The following is a 26,198-nucleotide window of genomic DNA, read 5'->3' on the forward strand; positions in this document are numbered from 1 at the left end:
ACCTGTAATGCAAATATCCTGGGTTCCCATGTAGGGGACAGACCCATAAGCTTTAACAATCAACTAAGAAGAAAGAGCTGAAACCCTTCTACGAAAATGTAGGAAGTGGACCAGGATTTGTACCTCAGTTTTTCATTTCCACATGGATGTATGCCAAGAAAAAAAAATCTGACTATGTGATTGCTTACTTTTTTATTATGTTGCATAATGTTATTCCTATTCTGATGAAAATTTACCTTTAAAAATATTTTCACAAGTTTAAATATTTTTATACAGAGTCCTTTGCAAATAGCCTCAATTATTTTAAAAAGAGGAGCAATTTAATAGTTAATACCTCTGCTAGTTTACTGAAGTAAACAGGAGTAGTGGGATAGGGAGTCACCATCTGGGTCCATAAATTATAATCTTGCTACATGGTAATGGATGGAAGGCTGATTCATGAAGCTCCCCTAGGAGATTCCATCTATCAGTGCAACCATCCATAGAAGGGCCTGAAGAAAAGGGCAGCTCTGAGTCTAGACAAGAAACTGCTATAGTGGCAGGATACAGCACTGCCAGATTTTCAAAGCACTTCTTGACACTCATCTATTCCTATACAAATTCCTGAATTTGGGATATTATAAAGAAATTTTTCACATTTTAAATATAGTCAATTAAGATGGGTACAGCAGCACAGTTGTAATCCAGAGACTTGGGAGGCTGAGATAGGAGAGGCCAGCCTGGGCAACTCAGCAAGACCCCACCTCTAAATAAAATTATAAAGGTCTGAGGATATAGCTCAGTGATAGAGCATCCCTGGATTCAATCCCCAGTACTGAGAAGATTATACACACACACACACACACACATTTCCAATTAGAGGGAAGTTTAGAATTCAAAGAACTCTGGGAAAATAAAAGTTCTCAAATGAAAGAGAGCAAAAAAAAGGTTTAGGGCTGTCTCATCTATTTTTGATCAGCTTCAAATATCTCTTGAAAAGAACAGCTTTATTATGTACATAAAATGAAAAGTACTAATAAAAAGTTAACCTAGCAAAAAGCTATACAATTTTTGCACGAATGTTCATGTGTAAACTTGTATAGGCCTCAAACAAGGAGCTCTAGTATCTGATAAATTTCTTAACTAAGAGTTTATCTGCTTTGGACTATTGTGCCCAAATATGATTTTTTTTTTTTTTTGGTACTGGGGATTGAATCCAGGGACTCTCAATCACTGAGCCACATCCCCAGCCTCCCTTTTTTTTTAAAAAAAGTAAATATTTATTTTTTAGTTGTACACAATACCTTTATTTTGTTTTTTTTATTTTTATGTGGTGCTGAGGGTTGAACCCAGGGCTAGGTGAGTGCTCTACTTCTGAGCCACAATCCCAGCACCCCCCAGCCCTTTTTAATATTTTATTTAGAGATAGGGTCTTGTTGAATTGCTCAGGGCCTTGATAGGTTGCTGAGGCTGCTTTGAACTTCTGATCCTTCTTTTTACCTGCCTATCCCATCTTTTAGAGGTATCAGATTTGGCCAGGTGGCGCACCTGGCCAAATCTGATACCTCTAAAAGATGGGATAGGCAGGTAAAAAGAAAAAAAGCCAAGCACAGTGATGCAGCCTATAACCCCAGCTACTCAGAAAACTGAGGAAGGAGGACAGCAAATTCAAGGCCAACTTAGTGAGAACCTGTCTAAAAATAAAAATAAAAATGGGCTAGGATATGGCTCAGAGGCAGAATGTTCCTCGGTTCAATCCCAATCTCTTAATACCACACACACACACACACACACACACACACACACACACAAGACAATAAAAAGGAAATAGTAAGAGTACAGAAAATTGAGTTTATCCAAATCATCAGAAAATTACAAGTTGAGAGAAAACTCAGCCTTGAGGGGCACCAGAGATCATTTTTAGGAAAAGAATACAATTAGAAGTGGTATGGTACTGTTTGGGGAATGCCGCCTAAACACTTAAAGTTTAGATTCATTGTGTTTTCTAAAACATTTAAGGGCTTTTACAGATGTCGCCATATCAGTTCTTGCCACAGCCCTCTGATTTTACTCCTCAGATTTTACACTGGAATTACAAGACCACACCATAAAACTCCCTTTTCTGTAAGGAAAGTGGTGACTATCACAGATTTTCTATTCATTCATTCACTGGTTTGTGAATCACCTATGGTGCCGGCATTACCATAAAAATGATGCCAAGATAAACACACAGTGGACCCCTACTCTAGAGGAGTCTCCTAGAGGAGAAACCTGCGAATAAATAAATAATTGCTATATAATACAAGAAGCTCTCTAAGAGAGATGGGTCCAAGCTTTTGAGGTACAAAGAAGGGGAAATTGCCATCCAGGATGAACAGGGAACATCAGTCAGAGGGACAGGCAAGCATGGAGGTGTGAAAGGAATCACAAGGTTATTTGGGGAGAGAAGAAACACCAGCAGGACTGGTGAGAGGTGATGAAAGATGTAGAAGACACGACTGGAAAGGTGGACTAGAGGACTTTTTTCCTCCTATGAGCAGGTAACTATAAACAGGTAAAGGGAGGAGACATGATTAGATTTGAAAGATGTTCTGCTTAAGGGTAGTAGATGGAGGGAGAGAGGATGGAGTGTGGAAATCAAGTTGCTTCAGAGGGAATGGAAAGAATATGAGGGCTATTTAGAAGACAGAATTGGCAGATTATATGGACTGGTTGGATGTGATGGTTAGAGAGGGTTTTCAGGCATTGAGGACTAGATGCTAACACTAGAAAATCCAGAAGAGGTGCCAGTACAGAATGTCAGTGAGCAGGTAATAAGTTAGAGTTTATACTTTGACATATACTATCAGAAAAGGCAGTTGGAAACTATCAGGAAGTTGCTAAACTGAAACTGGGACAAAGAACTATAAATATTGTTGGAAAGACAAATACAAGGGGAAAGTTTCATATAACATACTCAGGTCAGGAGACATGAATTTTATGGGCTCATTTATCCATAGCTTGGTGATCAGTGTAATTTCTTTCTCTGGGGTAATTTTATCATTTCCCTTGTTTCTTTTTCCTCCTCTCCTTAACATTGACACACACAAATAATCTCCTTCCCTTTTCTCAGCCCAACAATATTCCTTTCTTGGAAACTCTCTGTTAGCCATAACCCATTCTTTGGTCTCAATAAATCACTGATGACTAAAACATGCAAACAATGAACATGGATAACAAACTCTTCTAATTGTAAAAGGCAAAATCCATATTCCCATTAGCTTTACAGTTATCCTTCAGTATCCATGGGAAATTTGTTGAGGGATCCCACACAAATATAAAATTCCATGAATGTGGATTTGTAAAATGACATAATATTTGCATATAACCTATGCCACCTTCCCATATATTAAATCACCCTTAGATTATGATACCCAATGCAGTGTAAGTATAAATTGCTATACTGTACTATTTGGGAAAGAATGCCAAGAAAAAATCTGTATATGTTCGGTACAGATGAGACCATTGTAGGCCTAACTACATTTTTGATTGCTGTTGGTTGAATCCATAGGTACAGAGAACCCACAGATTCGAAAGGCCAGCTGGATATACTCTTGTTGTTTTACTGCTTTGTTTATGCTTTAAGCCTCCTGAATGGAAGGCATGGCCATCTCTGAGTTCTAATGACAATCAATAATTAGGACTGTCTAAAGTGGGCATTGCTGCTTGAAGGCATTTCAGAGCAGTACTTTTCCACAAATATCAGAATATACGTGCATTGACCCTAAGAGAAAATGATTCTGACTCCATATAATCTGTAAAGGGGAAAAAAAGATGACTGTAGAAGTGTAAGAAGGAAGTCAGTACCACAATTCAACAAATCTCTCCCAAGTGCTTGCCACATGCTAGGTACTGTGCTTTTTAGAAGCTATATGGGGATGTTATGGTATAAAGATAGCATCCTGTTTATTTTTTTTGTATGCCTGACATATTTCATAATTAAAAAAGCAAGCAAGCAAAAAAGAAATGGTCTCTGCTCTTCAGAACTCAAGTCTATCCTAGTAGAGAGATAGCAGTATCTAGAAGGGAAGACAGCTGCCAACATTCGTTCTAAATGAAGGCAGAGCTTATAATAGAGGTACAAAGTACAGTGAGATAAAGCAAGAAAAAGATTAATCTTTCTGCCTTTGAGGAGCAAGAGGCTGGCCATCTGTCTTCACAGGGATACAAACTCAAAAGTTTGAAATCTGGGTGGGGGGTGTCTTTCTTACTGATATATCTGATAAAGCTTAAATGAATATTTTTATATCACTAACTAAAAAGATATTAAAGCTAGCTGACACTCAAATGTGCCACCAGGTCATCTTTTTTAAGGCTCTTGGTTATTTCTCGGAACAGACAGCATCATTCTCAGTTCTTTACCTCACACCATTTCTACTGCTCCTCCTCCTAATCCTCTCAGGTCTATCCAAATACCTCAAAGCCCTCTCAGGGTCTTCTCTCACATCCAATCAATGTCTACTCTCCCCATTACGGTCCCCACCCCCATTTCGGGTGATCTTAAAGCCTCCAGCAGGTAATTTCAGAGAACAAAAAGGTCGCAGATTCCCTCTAAGTGCAGTCTTTCCAGGTGGCAGGGGAGGCCAGGCAACCTCACAAAGTCTCCCTGGCATATGGGCAGGCTCTCCTCCAGTCTCATTCACGTTGCCACTGACAGGCCTGGGACCAATGCCATGCCACAACCCTCATGTCAGGCAGAGAAATGTGATTTGCATTTTTTTCCTGGCCACTTGACTTCTTAGATATTTATAAGGATAAGTATCAGACTGATGACTTCTTTCTCCCTTATACCTTTTAAAGAAAAGCGAAGAAGAAAACAGTCCTGTTGGAAGCAGGAAGTTTCTCAGGAAGCTTTAAAGAGCTCTTTGAACCCTAACAGGAAAGATTTCGATTTTTCTTCATTGAAATCAAAATAAGTTTATCTACAGTGTAACATAAATACTTGCTATGCTAAAATATGCTGTATACTAAAGCATTTATATGCTGCATAACAGAATTTAATACTATTCAACATTTATGACTTCAGCAATTTTGCAGTTTAATGATTTGGAAAGAAATTTCCACAAATCAGGAGTCCCAGCTGTGTCAATAAATTGTTAGGCCTTGGGCAAGTTACTTAACCTCTCTAGGCTTCAATTTCCTCATCTGATAACTGAAGGAATTGAATTAGAACGGTCCTGAAGGTTTTTAAAGTAATTTTAAAAAATTCTGTGAATATAAGAAATCAAAACAATCCAACAATGGAATAGAATATCTCACAACTGCTAATCTCCCTGTCACTGGAAATTCAATGGTAGGACACATCCATCATAAAAATTGTACAAAAGACCCTTATTTTGGTAAAGAGGATTTACCCAAATGACTTTTACAGTGTCTTTCAAATAAGATTCTCTCATCTTTCTAATTAGTTCTGAAGAATGTAAAACAACTAAAGAATGAAATTAATTTAGTAGTAAAAGTGAGGGAGGAAATGCCCTCCTCTAGGTACAGTAAATGTTTGAAGTTATGTTAACAGAACAATGACAGGTATAGCAAGGCACTGTGTGGCTAATGGGGACTGTTTGCCTTGGGCCTGGTTACTAGGAGGTGTAAATAACTCTGCAAACACTGCACCCAGCAATGAAAAGATCTACATGCCTCCAGTCATTCGAAACTGAGCACCTAGAGTTTAATCACACAAACCCTCTGATCACCAGTCAGAAAATTAAGGCAGAGAGGGAAGAGGATCATAATCAACTCTCTTTTTGTTTGGATTATATAGAAGCTCCCTACATCAGGTGTGCACCACTGGTTTATGTCCTTGGGACATATATCAAAATGATGGCAAATAATACTAATTACTGTTATCTTACATTTGTAATATTGAGTTGGGTTTCCAGAGTAATTTCATATATTTTCATTTCATTTAAGCCACATAACATCCATGTGAGGTGGATAGATGGGTATTATTTTTCCTTTTTTGAGGAAAACTGTGGCTTAGTGAGGTTTAGTAAGGTACCCTTTCCTCAAAGATAAACAGTTTAAATCCTAATATTTCACTTTTGACTCCTTTAAATGCCTTTGTCACAAGAGGTCTGGAAGAATATATTTATCTGTTTATGATTTCGGTATATTTATGTGTATTCAGGAAATAGCAGAGGAATAAAATATTGATATAGAATTTCAGGAAGTACGCTTTTAAAAAAAGGAAACCAACAGCAATCATGAAGTAATATTTTTAAAAGCTGAATTAAAATACACATTAAATTAGTAATGGTTGTTGCATCTGAGAAATAAAAAGGAGGACAAAACAAACTACAACAAACCCAGCCCAATTTAAGTTACAATCTAACAATGCCATTTTGGAAGCATGTAATAGTAAGGCTTAGAATACTGGAAAGAAAAAAAAGCCAATATAATAGGAAAAGAAGAAGAAAATACTTAAAATAAGGGATAAATATACCAAGAAACAAGAATCTTTCTACAGAAATTATATTGAAAAGCTAAATCTAGCCTGATTCAGAATTAAGCAAAAGCAGTAACAACTAAATATAGCCCACGTTCAAATAGAGGAATATTTTAGTATAAAGTGCACACGATAAAGCTTTATAGCTTAGGGGAAAAAAATGCCAATACCTGATAAGGTACCTATTATGCTTAAACTTTTTATATACATCACCTCATTTAATCTTTATATCTTTTGGGGGTTGGATACTGAGGACTGAGCCTAGGGGCACTTGACCACTAAACCACATTCCCAGCCCTATTTTATATTTTATTTAGAAACAGGGTCTCACTGAGTTGCTTAGCACCTGGCTTTTGCTGAGGCTGGCTTTGAACTAGTGATCCTCCTGCTTCAGCCTCCCAAGCCACAGGGATTATAGGCATGTGACACCATGCCAGGCTAACCTTTTTATCCTAATGGAGGTCAGTAGTATCATTTTATAGATGAGGGAAACAAAGTACAGAGAGGTTAAATAACTTGTCCAAGGTTACATAATTAGAAGATGGTTTATTAGGTTCATTTGATTTCAAACTAGTTTCTTCTAGAAAGTTAACTCTCTTTAGAAAGAGTAGATTTTGCAGTTATATTTAGTTTTTGGCAACATGAGAAACCAAAATAAATAAATAAATATTTATAAAGTCACTCCTAATAATCGTATGGCTGACAATGCATGAGATGTTGTAATTTAACTTATTAATCCTAGTGACATGAGCCTTAGTCATAAGAGTTAGGTTTGAATCCTGAAATTCTTATGTAAGAAGGGATAAGTTCTCAAACTCTTTAGGCCAATGTCCAATAGACTAGTCTTCCATTTTTTATATTTATGAAATATAACTCCTGGATGTTATGCTAAGCTCCTCAGGAATAGAAAGATGTTCAAGGCATAGTTCTCTGCCCTCAGAGGTTATTTTTATTAAATTAATTTAGTTAAATGGAAATCATTTTTTACAGGTAGGCCCAAATCTTCATCGTGTTGGCTTAGGATCTGACTTCCTGTACAAGATTCCTAAAGCACTAGAAGTAAAATCAAGAATCAATAAATGGGATGGATTCAAACTAAAAAGCTTCTTCTCAGCAAAGGAAACAATAATGTGATAAGAGCGCCTACAGAATGGGAAAAAATCTTTACCACATGCACCTCAGACAGAGCACTAACTTCCAGGATATATAAAGAACTCAAAAAACTTAACACCAAAAACCCAAATAACCCAATCAACAAATGGGCTAAGGAACTGAACAGACACTTTACAGAAGAAACAACTGCTCAACAAACATGAAAAAATGTTCATCATCTGTAGCAATTAGAGAAATGCAAATCAAAAGTACTCTAAGATTTCATGTCACTCCAGTCAGAAGAGCAATTATCAAGAATACAAAGCAATAATAAGTGTTGGCAAGAATGTGGGGGAAAAGGTACACTCACACATTGTTGGTGGGACTGTAAATTGGTGCAACCACTATGGAAAACAGTATAGAGATTTCAGAAAACTGGGAATGGAACAACCATTTGACCCAGTTATCCCACTCTTTGGTTTATACCCCAAAGACTTAAAATCAGCATTTTACAGTAAAGCAGCCACATCAATGTTTATAGCAGCTCAATTCACAATAGCTAAACTATGGAACCAACCTAGATGCCCTCAACAATTGAATGGATAAAGAAAATGTGGTACATATACACAATGGAACTCAGACTTAAAGAAGAATGAAATTATGGCATTTGCAGGTAAATGGATGGAATTAGAGAATATCTTGCTAAGTGAAATAAGCCAATCCTGAAGAAACAAAAGCTGAATGTTTTCTCAGATAAGCGGATGCTGATCCATAGTGGAGTGGGCCAGGTGGAGGGGATAGGAAGAATGAAGAAACTTTGGTTTGTGTAGAGGGAAGTGAGGGGAAGGGTGGGGTTGTGGGGATGGGAAGGTCGGTAGAAAGAGACAGACATTATTACCCTATACACATGGTTGACTGCACTTCTGGAGTGACTCTGCACCATGGACAGCCAGAGGAATGAGAAGTTGTGCTCCATTTGTGTACTATATGTCAAAATGCATCCTACTGTAAAACTAATTAATTAATTAAAAAGAATTACATTCTCAATCAACATCATCCTTTTAGGTTTCCACTCTGCTATAGTTTGGCTCTTAACTGTCTCTCAAAGGCCCATGTATTAAAGGCTTGGTCCCCAATTTGTGCACTCCTGGGAGATGATAGAACCTTGAAAAGATGAAGCTTCTTGGGAAGAAGTTAGGTCCTTGGGGTGTGCCCTTCAGAGAGATATGGGGACCCTGGCCCTTTTCTCTTTCTTTTGCTTCCCTGTCATGAAGTAAATGGTCTTCCTCATCCACATGCTCCTGCCATGATGTACCATGTTGCTACAGGCCCAAAGCAATGGGTCATATTGGTTATGGACCTAATGCTCCAAAATTGTGAGCCAAAATAAACCTTTTATCTGTATAAATTGATTATCTCAGGTATGTGTTCCAATAACAGAAAGCTGACTAACACATACTGTATGCAAGAAGATAACCACTAAAGACAAATGCCCAGAGGGACACAGGATAAATAAACTGTTGTAAAGGAGAGGCCCCTGACACCTATGAATCAGAGCAATACTAGAATAATTCTTCAAACGTTTCAGCCAGCTAATCCCACTTCCATCACATTCCTGTTTTTTTTTTTGCTGTTGCCTAAGATGTAAGCTCCTCTGGTTTACAGTCTCATCCCTATACTTCTCTGTGCATCCTCTTCCCTGACCCCACCTCCCTAGCTCCTCTCCCCTCAAAATTTTGCCATTGTATTCTCTTGCTCCATCTTCAATATCTTGGCTAAATGTTGCCTTAACCTCCTTGAATATATAATCACATTTGGATTTTCTCTCTTTTTTCTACCCTGGTCACCATCAGCACACTTAATTAATCACCAAAATCTTGTGGTTATTTTCTTGAAGGGAATAGATAATGAAATGAGCAAAAATACTATTATGTAGTCTATGTGGGGCACCATGTCTAGTTCATCCTTGATTCTAAGATATTTACAACTCTAAAGATTATAGTAAATAGATTGAAATGCAGCTGATCTTTGCAATATAAATGCAAATGAACTGTGTAGGGTGAAATGTAAATGATTATTGCCCTTTGGATATTAACCAGTTTTACCCCTAATTGTACACTCTTTTTCAACGTTTTGGCATTCCTGATTGGATTGCCTATATATGTGTAGGTTTGAATTTTTCTTATAACATCTTACTATTTCCCTTATTAATATATGAGTTAAGTAATCTCTTTGACACTGCTATTGTTTGAGTGTCATATATTGGAAGTTTTGGCTCCAGTGTGGCAGCCCTGAGGTGACAGAATCTTTAAAAGCTGGTACCTAGTGGAAGGTAATTAGATCATGAGGGTACCATTCTTAGAAGGAATTAATGCTGGTCTTGTAGGACTGGATTAGTTCCTGAGAGAATGGGTTGTTATAAAAGAACAAGCTTGACCTCTTCATGATCTCTTGCTTCCTTCCTTGCCATGTGATTGCTCTTGCATGTACTCCTATCATGTGATGCCATCTACCATGAAGTCCTCATCAGAATTGAGTGCGATACTCTTTAATTTCTAGTACTCAGAGTTAAATAAATCCTTTTTCTTTATAAAGTACCTACCCTCAACTGTTTTGTTATTGCAACACAAAACAGGCTAATACAGACACGTTCATTTTAAATGGGCATGAATCCTTATTTTGCTCTTTAAAAAATTATCCTTTAAAATTCTAAATGTCTCTTGAATTTATGTACCTTTTTACATCCTAATAACTCTTTTCAGCACAAATCATTATATTATCAGTCTCCTAACTGCATCCTTTTCTCTAGTCTCTCTATCCTATTTCATTTTCTCCTTAGAGTGCTTTTTCTAGTGTGTAATTCTGAACACACCATCCAACTTTGTAAAATCTCCTGCTCCTAGGATAAAGTGCAACCCTCTAGGCATATTTGGCTTCTCTTGACTCATGCTTGATATTGCCCTGCAATTCACCAGTCAGACTCATTTCAGTTCCCCAAATTCACTGCTTTCTCTGTTCCCTCCGGAATTGATCACTTGCAGTCCACTTTGCAAGCAAAAAAACCCTATGATTCTCAGCACTTAATTCTTGCTTATTCTTTATGGTTCATCTATATTACCACTGGATCTCTCATGCCTGTGTTAGATTCTTTCCTTATGTCCTCCTCAATCCGCCTGTACTTGTACCACTTTACCCTCCTTCCAAAGAACACATATTAAACTACATTATAATTGCTCTTTAATGATCTCCCCTCCTAGTCTGTAAGCTCTGTGAGGGCAGGTCTTCAGCAGCTGTATAATTTAGGGTAAGTCCTTGAACTCCTTAAGGTATAATCCAATAAATAATAAATTTAATACTTTATTTTTATGTCCAAACCTGCCATTGCTCAGCACTGTATCCCCCGTTCATGACACAGCATTCAGCACTCATTCAAAAACATATTCAGAAAGCTGAGTTCTCCACAGGGTTCCAGGATAACAGAAATTTTCCCATAAAATTTCTTCTCAGCTGGGTGTGATGGTACATGCTTACAGTCCCACTACCAGGAGGCTGAAGTGGGAGGAGTTTGGGGCAGGCCTGGGCAAGAGAGCAAGACCCCATCTCAAAAAAAAAAAAAATCTTAAGAACCATGACTCATATCATGCACCCCAATTTTTCCCCTTCAAAAAATAAAAAAAAAGTACAAATTATACTCAAATAGAATGTGCTTCAGCTTGTTTAGGTTTTTATTTTATAGAGTTACAGTAAAATATAGAACCCCTCTGCTTTTTAATTGTAAACAGTTCCATAAAATGGCCATTCCTAAGAGAGATGAAAGAGGGTTTTGTTTTACTTTATAACAGGGGAAAGAGAAGAGAAGCAGAAAAAAGCATGAGAAAGGGAAAGGAAGGCTAGAATTAAGTGAAATAGCCACAGTACATGTGATGGGGGTCTGTTGCTTATCCTTTAAAAAATATATATTCTACTGAATTCCTCTTAAATTGACCCAAGCAATATTATGAGTTTTAGGATAATTGTTGAAATAGTAACTTAGAAATAAGGTACAGAAGCAGAACATTATACATTTATGTTGTTTAAATGCTATAGTATTTTACATTCATTAAACAAATAACTGATATTTCTTTAGGTTTTGAAGAACTCAAAAACCTAATATCAAAACAAACAAACAAACAAACAAATCTACAAATAACCCAATCAATAAATGTGCAAAGTAACTAAACAGACATTTCTCAAAAGAAGAAACAAAAATGGCCAAAAATATATAATTTATTCTTAACAAACAAAATCCATCTTTATTATTTGAACTTAAGAAGGAAATTCTAGCACAATGTACAATGTGGGTGAAGTTTGAGTACATTATGCTTAGTGAAATAAGCCAGTCACAAAAGGAAAAATAGTGTATGATTTCCCTTATATAAAGTACTTAGAGTAGTCACACTCATAAAGACAGAGAGTAGAATGGTGATTGCCGGGGTCTCTGGGGTGACAGAAATGAGGAGTTAGTGTTTAATTGCTATGAAAATATTCTGACAATGGATGCTGGTGATGGTTACCCAATGACATGAATATACTTAACACCAATGAGCTGCACATTTAACAATAAGGTTGTAACTGTTATATATTATTTAATCATAATTTTAAAAAAGGAAAGTGTGACAAATCTTGTCTTTTGCCTCGAAATTATAGTAACTGGCAGCTACTAACAGAAACCCTGGACAGATTAGGTGCTATTGATTCAGGGGGAAGACAGGAAAGGATTCTAAATGTAAAGTGATTTAGAAGAAACTCATCAGATAAAGTTAAAGGTTGAAAGCATAAGAAAAAAAAAGCTGCTGTGTTTAGTAACAATGAAATGTTTTCTTAAGATTGTGTTTAAGACCCTTGTACTTGTGTAGTCTTTTAGAGAAATGTTTTCTCTGGGAAGTTTTACTCATAGCCCAAGGAGGGAAGCATTTCAGTGACATGGAGAGATGGGACCTTGGAGCCAGACTGTCTGAAACTGAATGTTGGCTCCACCTTGATGAATGTACCTTCATTATGTTGTTTTCCACTAGAAACTAGGAGCAACGGTAACAGCACCTTGCTTGCCGAGTTGGCATAAGGTTTAAATATGTAAAGCACCGTGAACAGCACATGGCATACAGTGAATACAGTGCAGATTTAGCTGCTGTCCTTGCTCTTTACACTCTGGGGATTCCTGTGAAACGCTGTGAACTTTTAGGGGGGTTGTGTGCTCAGATTGATTTAATAATAATATGACATTCTTTTCCTTTTTCATTCACATTCTCTCACATGTAGCAGTGAAATTTCCCAGCGGCCACTATGTGCCATTTGATATTACCACAGGTAAAAAGCAGAAGCAAAGATGAGAATCCAGCTATCATCTGTTATGTCAGCCATTAAAGAGATTTGCAAAATTCTCTTTTCACACTGCCACTCTCCTTGCAAACAAAAAATTTTTTTAAATTTTTTTTTTTATTAGCTACACATGACATTACAATGACCTTGGCAATTCATACATTTAAATCATTGGGGTATAATTTCTCATTTTTCTAATTGTACAGATTGCAGAATCACACTGGTCATAGAGTCAACTATATACATACAGCAGTCATAATGTCTATTCTATTCTGCTGCCCTTCCTATCCCCTCTACTCCTCCCCTCCCCTCCCATCATTTCTCTCTATCCAATCTAATGTGACACACATAAAAAATTTTTTTGAAAGTTTGGAAAATATAGTTCTTTTTCATGAAAGGCAATATTCTTTATGTTACTATGTAATGAGTTTATTATTTTTAAAATTAATTAATATTTTAAAATTCCTCAGTTTTAATCTCTTTTTTCCACATTTTTTATTGGTGCATTATAGTTGTATATAATCATGGTATTTATGCACACCATATAACAATATAATTTGGCCAATATCATTCCTCAGTATTTCCCCTTTCCCTTCCCTCCTCCTTCCCCCAGTCTCTTCAGTTTTAATTTCTAACCCAGTAAATGTAGAACATACAACCCATATAAACAAGAATTGTTTTACTTAATAATTTTTTAAAAAATAATTGTTTTTTTTTCTTTTCTTTCCTCTATTTTTAAATTTCTTACAGACTTTTTACATGGTAAACAATCAACAAAGGGATGGAAGTTAACACATATTAGCAATTGCCATAAATTCAGGGCTTAGTATAGACTGTGCATTGTGCTTAATCTTTACATATCGTTATCTTATTTTTTTTTAAAGAGAGAGAGAATTTTAATATTTATTTTTCATTTTTTTGCGGACACAACATCATTGTTTGTATGTGGTGCTGAGGACCGAACCCGGGCCGCACGCATGCCAGGCGAGCGCGCTACTGCTTGAGCCACATCCCCAGCCCACATATCGTTATCTTATTAACCCTCACTTGGTTCTATAATGATCTCTATTATATATTATATAGAAGAAACTTAAAGACCATTAAGTAATTTACCCAAAGCATATAGCTACTAAATGGAAACAATAGGATTCCACTCTCAGACATCTGATTTTACCTGCCAAACTGTTAACCATGTTGACAGAGTTGGAAAATGTAGAAACATTCAGAAAGCTATGATTAAGCAAAGTTAATTACTTACAAAGCATGGTTCAAGTAGTACCTATTAAGTACCTACTTTACTTTGCCAGAAGGTGTTACTCTTGGATATTCCCGTTGTCTCTTTGAGCAACTCTTATCTGGTTTAATAAAGAGAGTATATTCTCTAATACTCATATTAAACAGGTCTTTCCTAAGAAGGACTACTTCCTAACCAGAACACCTTACCTCTGCTGCTCAGGAAATGAAAAAGAAGTGCCTCTCAGTATCTCTGAAAGAACTAGAATATGCAAAATTTTAAAGTGTAACATTATTTAGAATCAATATAACAATAATATAAAAAATCGAGAAAGAGAAATAATCACATCACTCTAAAATTTTTTGGTATATTTCCTTCAATTTTTCTATTTGAAAAAAATTAACACATAACTATAATGGTACTGTACTTGGAAATTTGTCTCCTTCCTAAATGAACTGTATTTAACACATATACTTTCTCTATAAGGCACAAGCTGATTTGAATGTGGTTTGTCCCAATCAAAACTCATGCTGAAATTTAGTTGTCAATGTATTTGTATTGGGAGGTAGGACTGTTAAGAGGGATAAATGTCTTTCTCCCAAGACATAAATAGATTAGTTTTCTCAAGAGTGGGTTGTTTAAAGCATCTGGCCCCCTTTGTTCCCTCTTCTGCAAGCACCTGTTTGCCCTTCCACTTTTCTGCCATGCATGTGGACTTCACCAGAAACTGAGCAGATGTCAACACTATTCTCCCAGACTCTCAGAACTGTGAGCCAAAAGAAGCCTCTTTCTTTATAAATCTCCCAGTCTCGGGTATTCTGTTATAGCAACAGAAAAGGTCTAAGACAACATACCACAGCCTTCTGTACTTAGGAACACTGGACAGCACTTTAGCACTATGCTTGGGGGCCATTTTAACAGCAAAATCACCAACATCAAGAACAAAAATTGCAAAAATCAGGGCACTAAATAGAGCGCAAGAAAGACATTTGTTTACAATAGGAGAGCCAAAACAAGAAGGCAATGCCTCACCTTAATTGACCTAGGCTGGGGGTATGTCAGGTGCCTCAAATTTTTGCTATTCTGTGCTTCTCTGCAAAAGAGCATAAAACCAGGAGCCTTTGGAGTTAAAAAAATAAATTTTAGCTATTAAGTAAATGTGTAAATATGGTATCTGTGAGTTAGAAGGATTGACTATATATTTCCTATGGGGAACAATTAAGCCATTTCTTTTTCCTTCTATTAAAATAATGCTACGATCAATATGTTGATGCATAAAACTTCTTCTTCTTTTAGGAGTATTTCCTCAGGAACTACAGGCAGGGTTTTAATTTTGATAGAGCATACTGATTGCAGTTGTTCTTAGTGTAGTTCAAGACAGTTTTTCCAAGTCCTTATGGGTTAATCAGCTTTCCATAACTAAAATAAATACTTGAAATAATCAACTTATTTTTTAAAAGGTTTATTTTTGGCTTGGTTTTGGAGGTTTCAAGTCCATGATCAGTTGGCTCTGTTGCCTAGGCCCCACCTCTTATAGGTTCCACCACTTCCTAATAGCAGCAAACTGGGAACCAATCCTTAACACACAGGCCTTCAGGTGACATTCCAGATCCAAACTATAAAATATCTTGCTACTCACACAATGTGGTCCTAGAACCAGAGCATCAGCGTTAGCAATTACCTGGGAGTTACTTGACAAAATCACCCCAGACCAAGTGACCAGAATCAGGTTTTTAACAAAATCCCCAAGCAATTTTAATACACATTTAAAGTCAGAGAAGCTCTGCTATAATCAAGGATTCTCCAACTTAGGAATGCATCATCTTCAACTAGCCAGACTGTGAAAACGCAGATGGCCAGACCTCATTGCCAGCATTTCTGATTGAGGAAATCTGGAGGAGGCATTTCTAACAAAATTCCCAGGTGATGCTAATGCTCTGCCACACTGCGCACTGCTTTGGTTGATTCACTGGTAGATTATCTTGTAGAATTAATGTTTATAAACTGCCAATTCACCTTTTGTGGTGGTGAGGTGAAATAACTGATTTATTGCTTATCAAAACAAATCCTTCTCACTGGATAGAGCCAGGCTTTGTGGAGGTGGGTCAAGTCAACCAGGATGGTTGGCCCTAGTCACGGTTGGCAGGCAGGAGTAGGCCAATATGGATGAGCCTAACTGAGAAACAACAACAAAAAAAATTTTAATGTGTTTTTCTATTTGTTATTTAAGCATACTCTATAAAAGAATCTATCACTAAAGTCACTAAAAAAATCATATTGAATATTATATTTTATAAATTGCATGCAAAAATAAGAGAATCTGAAGAATTTGCTTGGTAAAGTTTCAAATTTTTCTTACTTTTTCAATTTCTTATAATGAAAAATAATATATAGCAATGAAAGTATAAGTCCAAAACAAGGCCCAGAGTTTACTTTCCTGGTCTCTGGCAAATTTTTGGCTGCCTCCACTCAGGAATTAACTGGCTATTTCTTAGAAGATAGAAATTGCAAGACTATAGTTTCTTCACAAGGAAACCTCAAGTCCATCACACAATTGGTCACAAGTCAAACCTATGAAGAAACTTCTGGGTACAGGGTGTACACATATCAGGTAAATCACAATTACCATTTCAAATTGCTTGTGAGCTTGGTGAGGCATTAAAGCAGTATGGGTACTCCCTTGGAGTGACTTCCTTTTTCTTCCCCTGTGATCCCCTTTGCTTTGCCCTAATAACGAGATTCTCCTATCACTCCTCTTTATTTTTTAGACCAATCCAAGGATTCTTTTTCCTCCCCACTGAAACATTTTTATTTGTATGAATGTAATACAACCCTAGAAAAAGAATTCTAAGATTTTCCTTCACGTGTGTTTTCATCCTGCTTCACCCTGGTCCGTGATGCCAGCTGAGGCAGTCAGTAGAATGGAGCAAAACTGACAGGATGGGAGCAGACTGTTCTGCCACTTTTGTAGATCTTTCAGTAACAACAAATCTCAACTGATCATGCCACACTTGTTTAACCTGCCTATAAGGTTCACAACAAATTTCCCAGCTCTGTGATCATCAGTGATTTCAAATTTGCCATTGTAACCATGCTTCATCATTATAGGAAGAAACCAGATGATGACTTTGGAGCAAGGCCTAACAAGCACTCGGTATTTGCCTCTTTTTTCGTCTTTGTTAATACCGTTGAGGGTGTCAACACCGGCATTCGTTAGTACCATTATGGCAGCAGGGAAACATGGAGAAAAGGGTTGGTCCAAGGCTTTTAGAACTTCAGTGACTGCTTTCAAAACCATTTCATGGCCTTTTAAAAATTTTATTTATTTTTTTATTGGTACCAGGGATTGAATCAGGATGCTTAACCACTGAGCCACATCCCCAACATTTTATGTATATATTTGAGACAGGGTCTCCCTGAGTTGCTTAGAGCCTCGATGAGTCGCTAAAGCTGGCTCTGAACTTGCAATCCTCCTGCCTCAGCCTCTTAAATCTATGGGATTATGTGTGTGCTACCATGAACTGCTTCATAGCTTTTTAAACAGTTGGCAGAGAGAAGGCAAAGGCTATTTAGAAAACAATTTGTGGCAAAAGAAGCTGGATTCTTACTTTGTATACAACCAGAGAAATAAAAAATTGTGCTCATATGTGTATATGAATTGAAGTGCATTCTGCTGTCATGTATAACAAATTAGAACAAATAAATGAATTAAATTTAAAAGATTGTACTCTAACAAAAGCCAGTAACAAAAGTGTAAGATTCAGTTAAAAGAAATATTTATCAATGTAGATACTCCCTTCATTTGAAAAACCAGCCTCTATCTCAGAGCAAAGCCTGTCCAAGGAAGGGACATGACCTTAGTCCTTGGAAAGACCCACAGAGCACTCCTAAGCACATTCCCACCCTGCTGAGTTGCTTATCTACAAATAACAGGAGAGATCTGCTGCGCCAGGTGTCCCTGACTCAGTCAGGCTAGGTGGGGATCCATAGCAGCCCCCTAGCAGCCACCAATCAGCATGAGACAGGGAAATACCTGGGATGCCAGATGACCCTCCCAGTGGTTTATGGTGGTTGATAACAAGTTGGGAAAACATGTAGTTCAGCACACACACCCCTCTTGGCTCAAACCAATCAGTTCAAACGAATACCCCTTTGTACTGACCAATCACCCCTACCCAACTTGTTCCAGCCAGTGAATGTGCTAATCATGTTTTAGAATTGTTGTTTGATTTTCCCGCGGTGTGTGATGATTTGCTAAAAGAGGCTATGATGTATGTGAAGTCCCTGCCCTCTCCAAAAAATGTATAAAAATGCTGCAAACCCTGGGCTCGGGGCCTCTCAGCGTCACCAGTTGCTGTGTGTGTGCGCAGAGGACCGAGGACCGAGCTAGCTCGCAATAAACACCTCTTTGCTGCTTACATCGATCGTGGGTCTCTGGTGGTCTTTGGGGGTCCCGAATTCGAGCATAACACATTCATTCATTTATTCATTCATTCAGACCCAAGCGGGCTTCAAGCTCTTTTGAGCTCAAGCAACCCTTCTGTTCCTCAGTTTCCTGGAGTAGCTGGTACTTTAGGCACCAACACACTGGGAGTAATGTAGATAGCCTGATCAAAGAAGAATAGATGATGGTGCATGGTAAGTTCTGTTTCAATGTGTCATGGAGAAATCATTGCAGAAAATAAAAAGGATTATGTGATTGTTTTTCTTTCTTCAAGAAACCTAATCTGGTCTCTAGGTCCCTGAGAATACTTTAAGATTAGATTAGAGCATAGCTTCAAAAATTAATGCTAGCAGTATAAAGCAAATGTTCAGTTATTTATTTTTTTTATAGACAAACAGATGGAAGGGATTCTGCTCAAAGATAGCCAGAAAGGGGGTGTGGGGCTAGCAAAGTGGTAAAATTTGTTTTCAAATTGGCTCTTGAGCCCTAACAGCTGTACTGTCAGGTGGATATTTCCCAGGAGTTTCTATGCTAACAAAGATTAAAGTGAGCCCATAATTTAAGTCTAAAAGAAGTGACAGGAAATATCCAAAGGTACATTGCATCTGTTTCTCCTTAGTGTGCATATGTATTTAAATTTGTTATGTGAGAGAAAATAATTGGTAATTAGTAAAATGCTTAATCTCACTTTCACCAAGAGATTATTTTCTCAGGAAAATGCAATCCTGGCTTTGTGTTTTGGTGAGCTTTATCTCACTAGTCTCAATTATCCATGGTTACCCACGCCTGCAGATAGCCTAATGTGTCCCATTAAAGGCAGGCGGGCCAGCTACTAAAAATGCAGGCACAGTGCCTCAGGGTAATAAGAAGCCTCAGTGGGCTTATTTTGCAAATTGAGCCCTCTTTAGTAATAGTAACTGTGACAGCCCCTTTTAGGACTCTAAAATAGAGTCTTTTTTCAGTCTGGGTCCCAGATCCACTCCCTTTAGTTTAAGGTGAAAACTGCTGTCCTGGCTGCCACCTGCCTCATCCACTCAGCACCGTGTCCCTGGGCTCTGTTCTTTTTTGTCCTATCACCTTTCTTCAGTCCTTCATCTTTGGCTCCTTCCTCAGTCCTTCACCCTCAATCAACTCATTCTTTCACTTCTCTGACCTTTTTCGAATCCGGAATTTCACTAAAATGTTCTCTTAGAACTGCTCAGTTCTATCATTACCCCTAGCCCAGGAAATCATGATACAAATTAGCACATTGGAGACAATCACCATCTGTCAGCAGAAAGTCCTACATTGTCTTTCCTTAAAAATTTTAAACAATTAAAATTGCAGTTACTGAACATTCTCTTTGGGTTTCCCTGCAATACACTATTGCTTTTTTCAAGATTTTTTTTTACCACACTGCCACACAGATAAAGTATTGTTACTAAATGGAACCATTATATAAAATTATTACAGCAGTTAAGACTAGGCATCGGATCTCTCTGGTTGACAATTATACAAAAGAAAAAAGATGTAAGAAAAATTCTGGACTAATGAACATAAAAATGAAAAGGGGGTTTTCTATTTTGTTATTTTTAAATTTAATTTTTAAATGCAATTTAATTTTTTTCTTTGACAAATCTCCAGATCCAAACACTTATCCATCAACAACTCGTTATTTGGGGAATTATGAAAATAGTTTCCAAAAGCCAGCAACTGTTATACAAAATAATAGAATCTTGTTTTTATAAAGACTCATTATACTGTTTATGGATTTAGGTGGTCTTCATTTTCTGATTTAATACAGTCTTCATCCTTTATCAAGCTTGAGCCTGAGTTAAAAGACAATAGAAAAAAATGAGAGATGGACAGAAACAGCCAATATGATGAATTGCACTTAAGAACACTAATAAAGGTCACAAGGAAGGCTAGAACACACAACCAAACTGAGATTATTGGATTATCTTCTGGCACATCCCTAATAGCCCAGACCACCCAAATCACCAGTCGAACAAAGGCTCTCTTTTGACTATAGAGAACAATGACTAAGATAAATGGCATTTATAATGGGCATACCCAAAGATGGAAAGGTCATATCTATTCAGGACCCTTTCTTGCTCATAAAGAACTCCCTGGGCAAATGTGAAAGTTATTTAACCTTTCTGTCTTGCCCAGATATCTCCATCTGAAACCCTCTGACACTCTTCTCCTCCTTAGCTGTAGCAACATTCCATGGAGGTTAAACTTCTATAAAAGTACTGTGAAAGAACTGGAATAAAAGTAGATTTACATCAGACTGCCTTAGAAATTGTCACTTGCCTATTTGATGTTGGCAAGCAACAAACAGAATCCTACATTTTCAGAGTTTAAAAAAAAAAAGAAACATTTGGGATCATTAGGAACAATTTCTTCATCTCATATGTTAAAAACAAAGCTGAGGAGAAACATAACAACCGAGAGGGCAACTGCCTTGCCAAGGATGACCTGAGAGGCTTAGGAGGCCTTCCCTGCTTAGTTCAACTCTTTTTCCATTGCATCGTTGTGCCTTTTAACAGGTTAAACAAATGTTGATTTTTATCTATTTTAATACAATTAATTATCTAGATAAAGAAGAAGGCAGGTAAGTGGTAAAATAATAAAGCTTTATTAACTATAAACCAAGGGTTCAACTCACCCTTTGTTTAAGGTGGTGTTTATGATTCTCCTGGCAAAGTGTAAAAAGCAAAACAAATTTAAGTGTCTCCAGCATTGCCTACACTGGTGGTTCTCTGTGCAATTCATCTGAGAACAGAACATACCCCCTTGTTAACTATGGCTACCATGTGGTGATTGTCAGTGTTGACATGATGGAAGGATACACCACATCCATACACATATTTAGGATCTATCCCAATGGAGTGGCAAGCAAAATTTGAAAGAGCTCTCTAAGTAGTGCCCCTGCCCTGGCCTCCACCTAGTAGAACAATCATTAGTTTCCCAGCTCCCTGAAAAGGCACTTATACAATAAACAAATGTTTATGGAGTATATTCTGTGCCAGGCACTGGGTAGAAATGAATACTAAGTTAATACTAAATATTCACTTTTGAGTTTTAGGACTTAGAAGAAACTCTTTATACTTTATACTTCCAAGATGCCTGATTTGGTCAATCACTGACAGCTCTGTTTGATAGTTCATTCATCTCTTTGAGGAAGCCATATCTGCAAATAAACAACACAATGAAGAAGTCCCTTTTCACTTTACCCTACCTCCAGCATCTCTAACCCCCTCCTATCTTTATTTTTCTCTTATTGCTAAACATAATTTATTTATTTACTGCTCCTGTCCCTCCACTGGAATAAAATAAGCCCCAAAGAATAAGAATTTTTGTCCATCTTCTTCACTGCTGTGTACCTAGAACACATAATAAATACTCGAATGTGTTGCTTAAATGAATGAAAAAATGAATACCACCTCCTCTACAGTTGCCAGTTCTATTTGGTTCATTGTCTATCCCCTCATGGTTTCCCTGTCATCCTTTTCAAACATTCTTTCATTGCCATTATGTTACCCTTAGACCCTCAAGCCAGTTGGGGCTCACCGCAATTATCTGTGACATGATAATCCTCTTTACTTCTATCATCTTATCTCCCCCATGGATGCACCTGCTGTACCAACCCTCAACCTTTTGTGACCACCATCCTCCAACTTATCTTTGTCCAGCCCATAGCAGTGCTAGAGAAGTTATTAAATTTACTCAATACTCAAACTCCGTGGTATACAGAAGAAATAGAATAGGATTAAGAATTAGAGCTGTGTTTGAAAATGGAGTATAACATCCACGACCTGGTATCTCTGGTTGAGTCAGCAGCCTTTCTAAGTCTTTTTCCTCAATGGGAAAATAAAATGGGGATAAAAGCACCTAGTTCATATCATGAGGATTATATTTTAAATAAAATTATATATGTAAAAACTCCTAGCAGTTTTAAAGGCATGTAGAAAGTGCTTAATAAATATTAGCTCCCCATCTTCCTTTAATTTGACATATTTCACAAAACCTCTAATGATACCTCCACTCCCCGATTAACAAGAAATTCTATGCTTTCTGGTATGAATCTTCTTAATTTTCCTTTCTTCCCTCCTTTCAGGTCAGAACTCCATGTTTTTGCTCATTCTCTCTCCTGATTCAGAAAGTGTCTCTCTTCTTTTCTAAGACTAACCCTGTATTCATGCCAATAGTTTTCAGCCCTGGATACACATTAGAATCATCAGAGGAGCTTTTAAGAAATACAGATGACTGGGCCCCACCACAGACCAATTAAATATGAATCTCTAGAGGGGTAATTATGGCATCATCAATTTCTTTTAATTTTCTGATAAGATGCCAAGATATTTCAACAAGGGGAATAACAGTCTTTTAAATAAATATTACTGGAACAACTGGATAGCCACATTAAAAGAATGAAGTTAAACCTCTTTCTTATACCATATGAAAAATTAACTCAAAATGGATTATAGACCTAAATGTAGAGTTAAAAATATAAATGCTTAGAAGAAAACATAAAAGAAAATCTTAATGAACTTGAGTTAGGCAACACTGCTTTTGATATGACACCAAAAGCACAAATAACAAAAGAAAAAATAATAAACTAAATTTTAAATGCTATCATCAAGAAAGTGAAAAAGACACCTCAGAGAGTGAGAAAATATCTGCAAATCATATATTTGATAAAGAGCTTGTATCCAGCATATGGAAAGGACTCTTAATAATAAAAACATAAATTATTTAATTTTTAACATAGGCAAAGGGTTTGAATAGACATTTCTACCAAAAAAAAAATACACAGCTAGGCAATAAGCACATTAAAAAGATGCTTGAGCTGAGCTTGGTGCATGCCTGTAATCCCAGCAGCTCGGGAGGCTGAGGCAGGAGGATGGAGAGTTAAAAGCTAGCCTCAGCCACTTCGAGGTACTAAGCAACTCAGTGACACCCTGTCTCTAAATAAAATACAAAATAGGGCTGGGGATGGAGCTCAGTGGTAAAGCGCTCCTAAATTCAATATCCAGTACAAAAAAAAAATGCTCAGCATCATTAATTATTGGGGAAATACAAACCAAAACCACAAGGAAATAACACTTCAAATTCATTAAAATTGCTCTATTTAAAAAGATAGACATTAACAGATGCTCACAAGAATGTGGAGAAATTGGAAGCCTAATACATTGCTGATGGAAATGTAAAATGCTGCAGCCACTTGGAAACCAGTATCTCCTCAAAATGTTAAGCCTATAGTTATTATACGACCCAGAAATTCCACTCCCAAAATGAAAACATGCTCATACAAAACTTGTACATGAATGTATTACTAACAGCAAAAAAGCACAGACAATCCAAATGTCCATCAACAGATGAAAGGTAAGTAAAATATTATTTGGCAATAAAAAGATATAAAGTACTGATCCATGCTATAACATGGATGAACTTTGAAAACACTACATTAAGAAGATAAAGAAGCTAAACACAAAAGACCACATATTATATGATTTCATTTATATGAATGTCCAGAATAGGCAAATCTATTCATAGAAAAAGTAGCTCCATGGTTGTCTAGGGCTGGGTGTTAGGAGAAATGAGGAGTGACTGCTAATGGGTATGTGGTTTCTTTTTGTGATGAGGAAAATGTTCTAGAGTTGATTGTGGAGATGTTTGCTCAACTCTGTGAATACTGAGAACTACTGAGTAGTGAAAATAAGAGCAAGGAAGGGAGGGAGGGAGGGAGAGGGAGGAAAAGTTCCACAGGTAATTCTAATGTTAAAGCCTATTTCTGATAACTAACCTTCTAGATTCCTTGGGAGTAAAGATTGTATCTTCTAAATCTTTGTCTCTTCCATATCTTTACAGAATAATAACCAGTACAGAATAGGAGTGTGTTATATTTGAATGACTTTTTGTTTGTTTTGGAGCAGCTGAGTATTCTTGGGGAATCTTCATTTTAATCAAAATTATAAGAGTCAGGTTGCCACTTGGCAGATTTGTTGTCTTGGCTATCTTGATTCATTTGAGCTCCCCAAGCAATTAATTCAGCTGTAGCACACAGAAAGAAGGCAGGTAGACAGAGCAAACCAAACTGACCGGTTCCACCATCAAAGTATGGTTGTTCTGTCATATACCAGTGTATGTGGCCTCTGGCCCTTAGGAACCATTCTTTTGACAGTTCCCCAGGACATGGTTCTGGTTTGACTGACTTTGTTTACTAAATAAATTAATTCCTTCTTCTGGAGTAGTTTCAATTTTTAAACAGAAAGCCATCTATTGACAGTCACTGATACACAGGATTTTATTGTTTGATATTAAACAATTAAGAGTTATTGTTTTTTTTCCCTACAAGTACACTATACATGAAAATAAATATAATCTGGAACATAGCCACTAGGAGTAGGGAGAAAGGGGATTCTACATCCACCCTGTGCCTTAAAGGGACAGTTTTACTTTAACAAATCCAAGTGCAGACTGTATTTCTTTCAAGGAAGTAAAACTCTCTTTTGGCAAGATGTGCATAGAAGAGTCTAGTGAACATTTCTTTCTTTCTTTTTTTTTGGGGGGGGGTGCTGGGAATTGAACTCAGGGTCTTGTGCATGCTAGGCAAGCATTCTACCATGGAGTTTCATCACCAACCCCTGGTGAACATTTTTTAATATGAGTTTAGTTATATAGACACAATATTTTTTTTTCCAGTGCTAGGGACTAAACCCAGGGCCTCATGCACTACCACTGAGCTATACCTCCCGCCCAAAAACACAATATTTTTTAAATGTCAAGAATTTGATCTTTGATCTGGTAAACATCAATAATTAAAAATAAGCTTGAAATTGCTACTTTCAAAGTCTCTAAAGGTACACACAAAAAAAGGAAAACGCTGAAATAAGTGACGATGTTTACAAATATAGGGAGTTTTGTCTGAAACATTATCTTGTTTGTTCAACCCAGCAAATAAACCACAACAGTCTGAGTATAGGACAAAGATTTGATATGAAATTAGGGAGAGGTTTTCCCTTCCATAACTTGAGCAAGTTCAATACACTCAGAAAAACAAAATCAGGAAGTGAGATGCCAATCTGAGAAACAAAAGAAAGTGTTACATCCTTAGGTATGATAATTTTGAAATTAAATTAGTTTACAGTTAGAAGATTCATTAAGAACAATTCAAAAGATATCATTAGAGCTATAATTTAGAAGCACTGCTCATGAGAAAATATTATAATATGAAAGTCTCAAACTATATTGATTGCACAAGGTAAACATAAGGCTAGATAATAAATAACTGGCATTTTGATGTCTCTCTCACTAGAAAGAAAAAACAAGGGCATGTTGCTGACTAGCATATAAAATACTCAAAGTGAGATAGTTGGAAAATGCTACAAGATTATTTGGGTTGAGGAGTTGCCCCAGGGGTAGAACATGTCACAATGTCACATCCCTCTTTTTTAGTATCATAACTTCCACCAGAATAAACAGAGGCTTGGAAAATAAATTCAATCACAGATACTTTTTGTTAAAACGACAAGCAAACGATAAAATCAGCTTCATACATGTCACACAACAGAACTTTTCCATATTTCCCAAACACAGTGTAATAAACTAAAGTTGGAAGT

The 26,198-nt window shown here is 36.9% G+C and overlaps 1 protein-coding gene across 3 annotated transcripts in view; it reads right to left on the reverse strand.

Moving 5' to 3' along the window:
* Window positions 1–26,198, reverse strand: part of Map3k13 (mitogen-activated protein kinase kinase kinase 13) — a 166,421-nt gene that overhangs the window by 71,412 nt on the left and 68,811 nt on the right. The window lies entirely within an intron of this gene.

Source organism: Marmota monax, unplaced genomic scaffold (genome assembly GCF_021218885.2).
Source record: "Marmota monax isolate L192 unplaced genomic scaffold, Marmota_monax_Labrador192_F-V1.1 WCK01_AAM20220418_F8-fsc00100, whole genome shotgun sequence".
NCBI lineage: Eukaryota > Metazoa > Chordata > Mammalia > Rodentia > Sciuridae > Marmota > Marmota monax.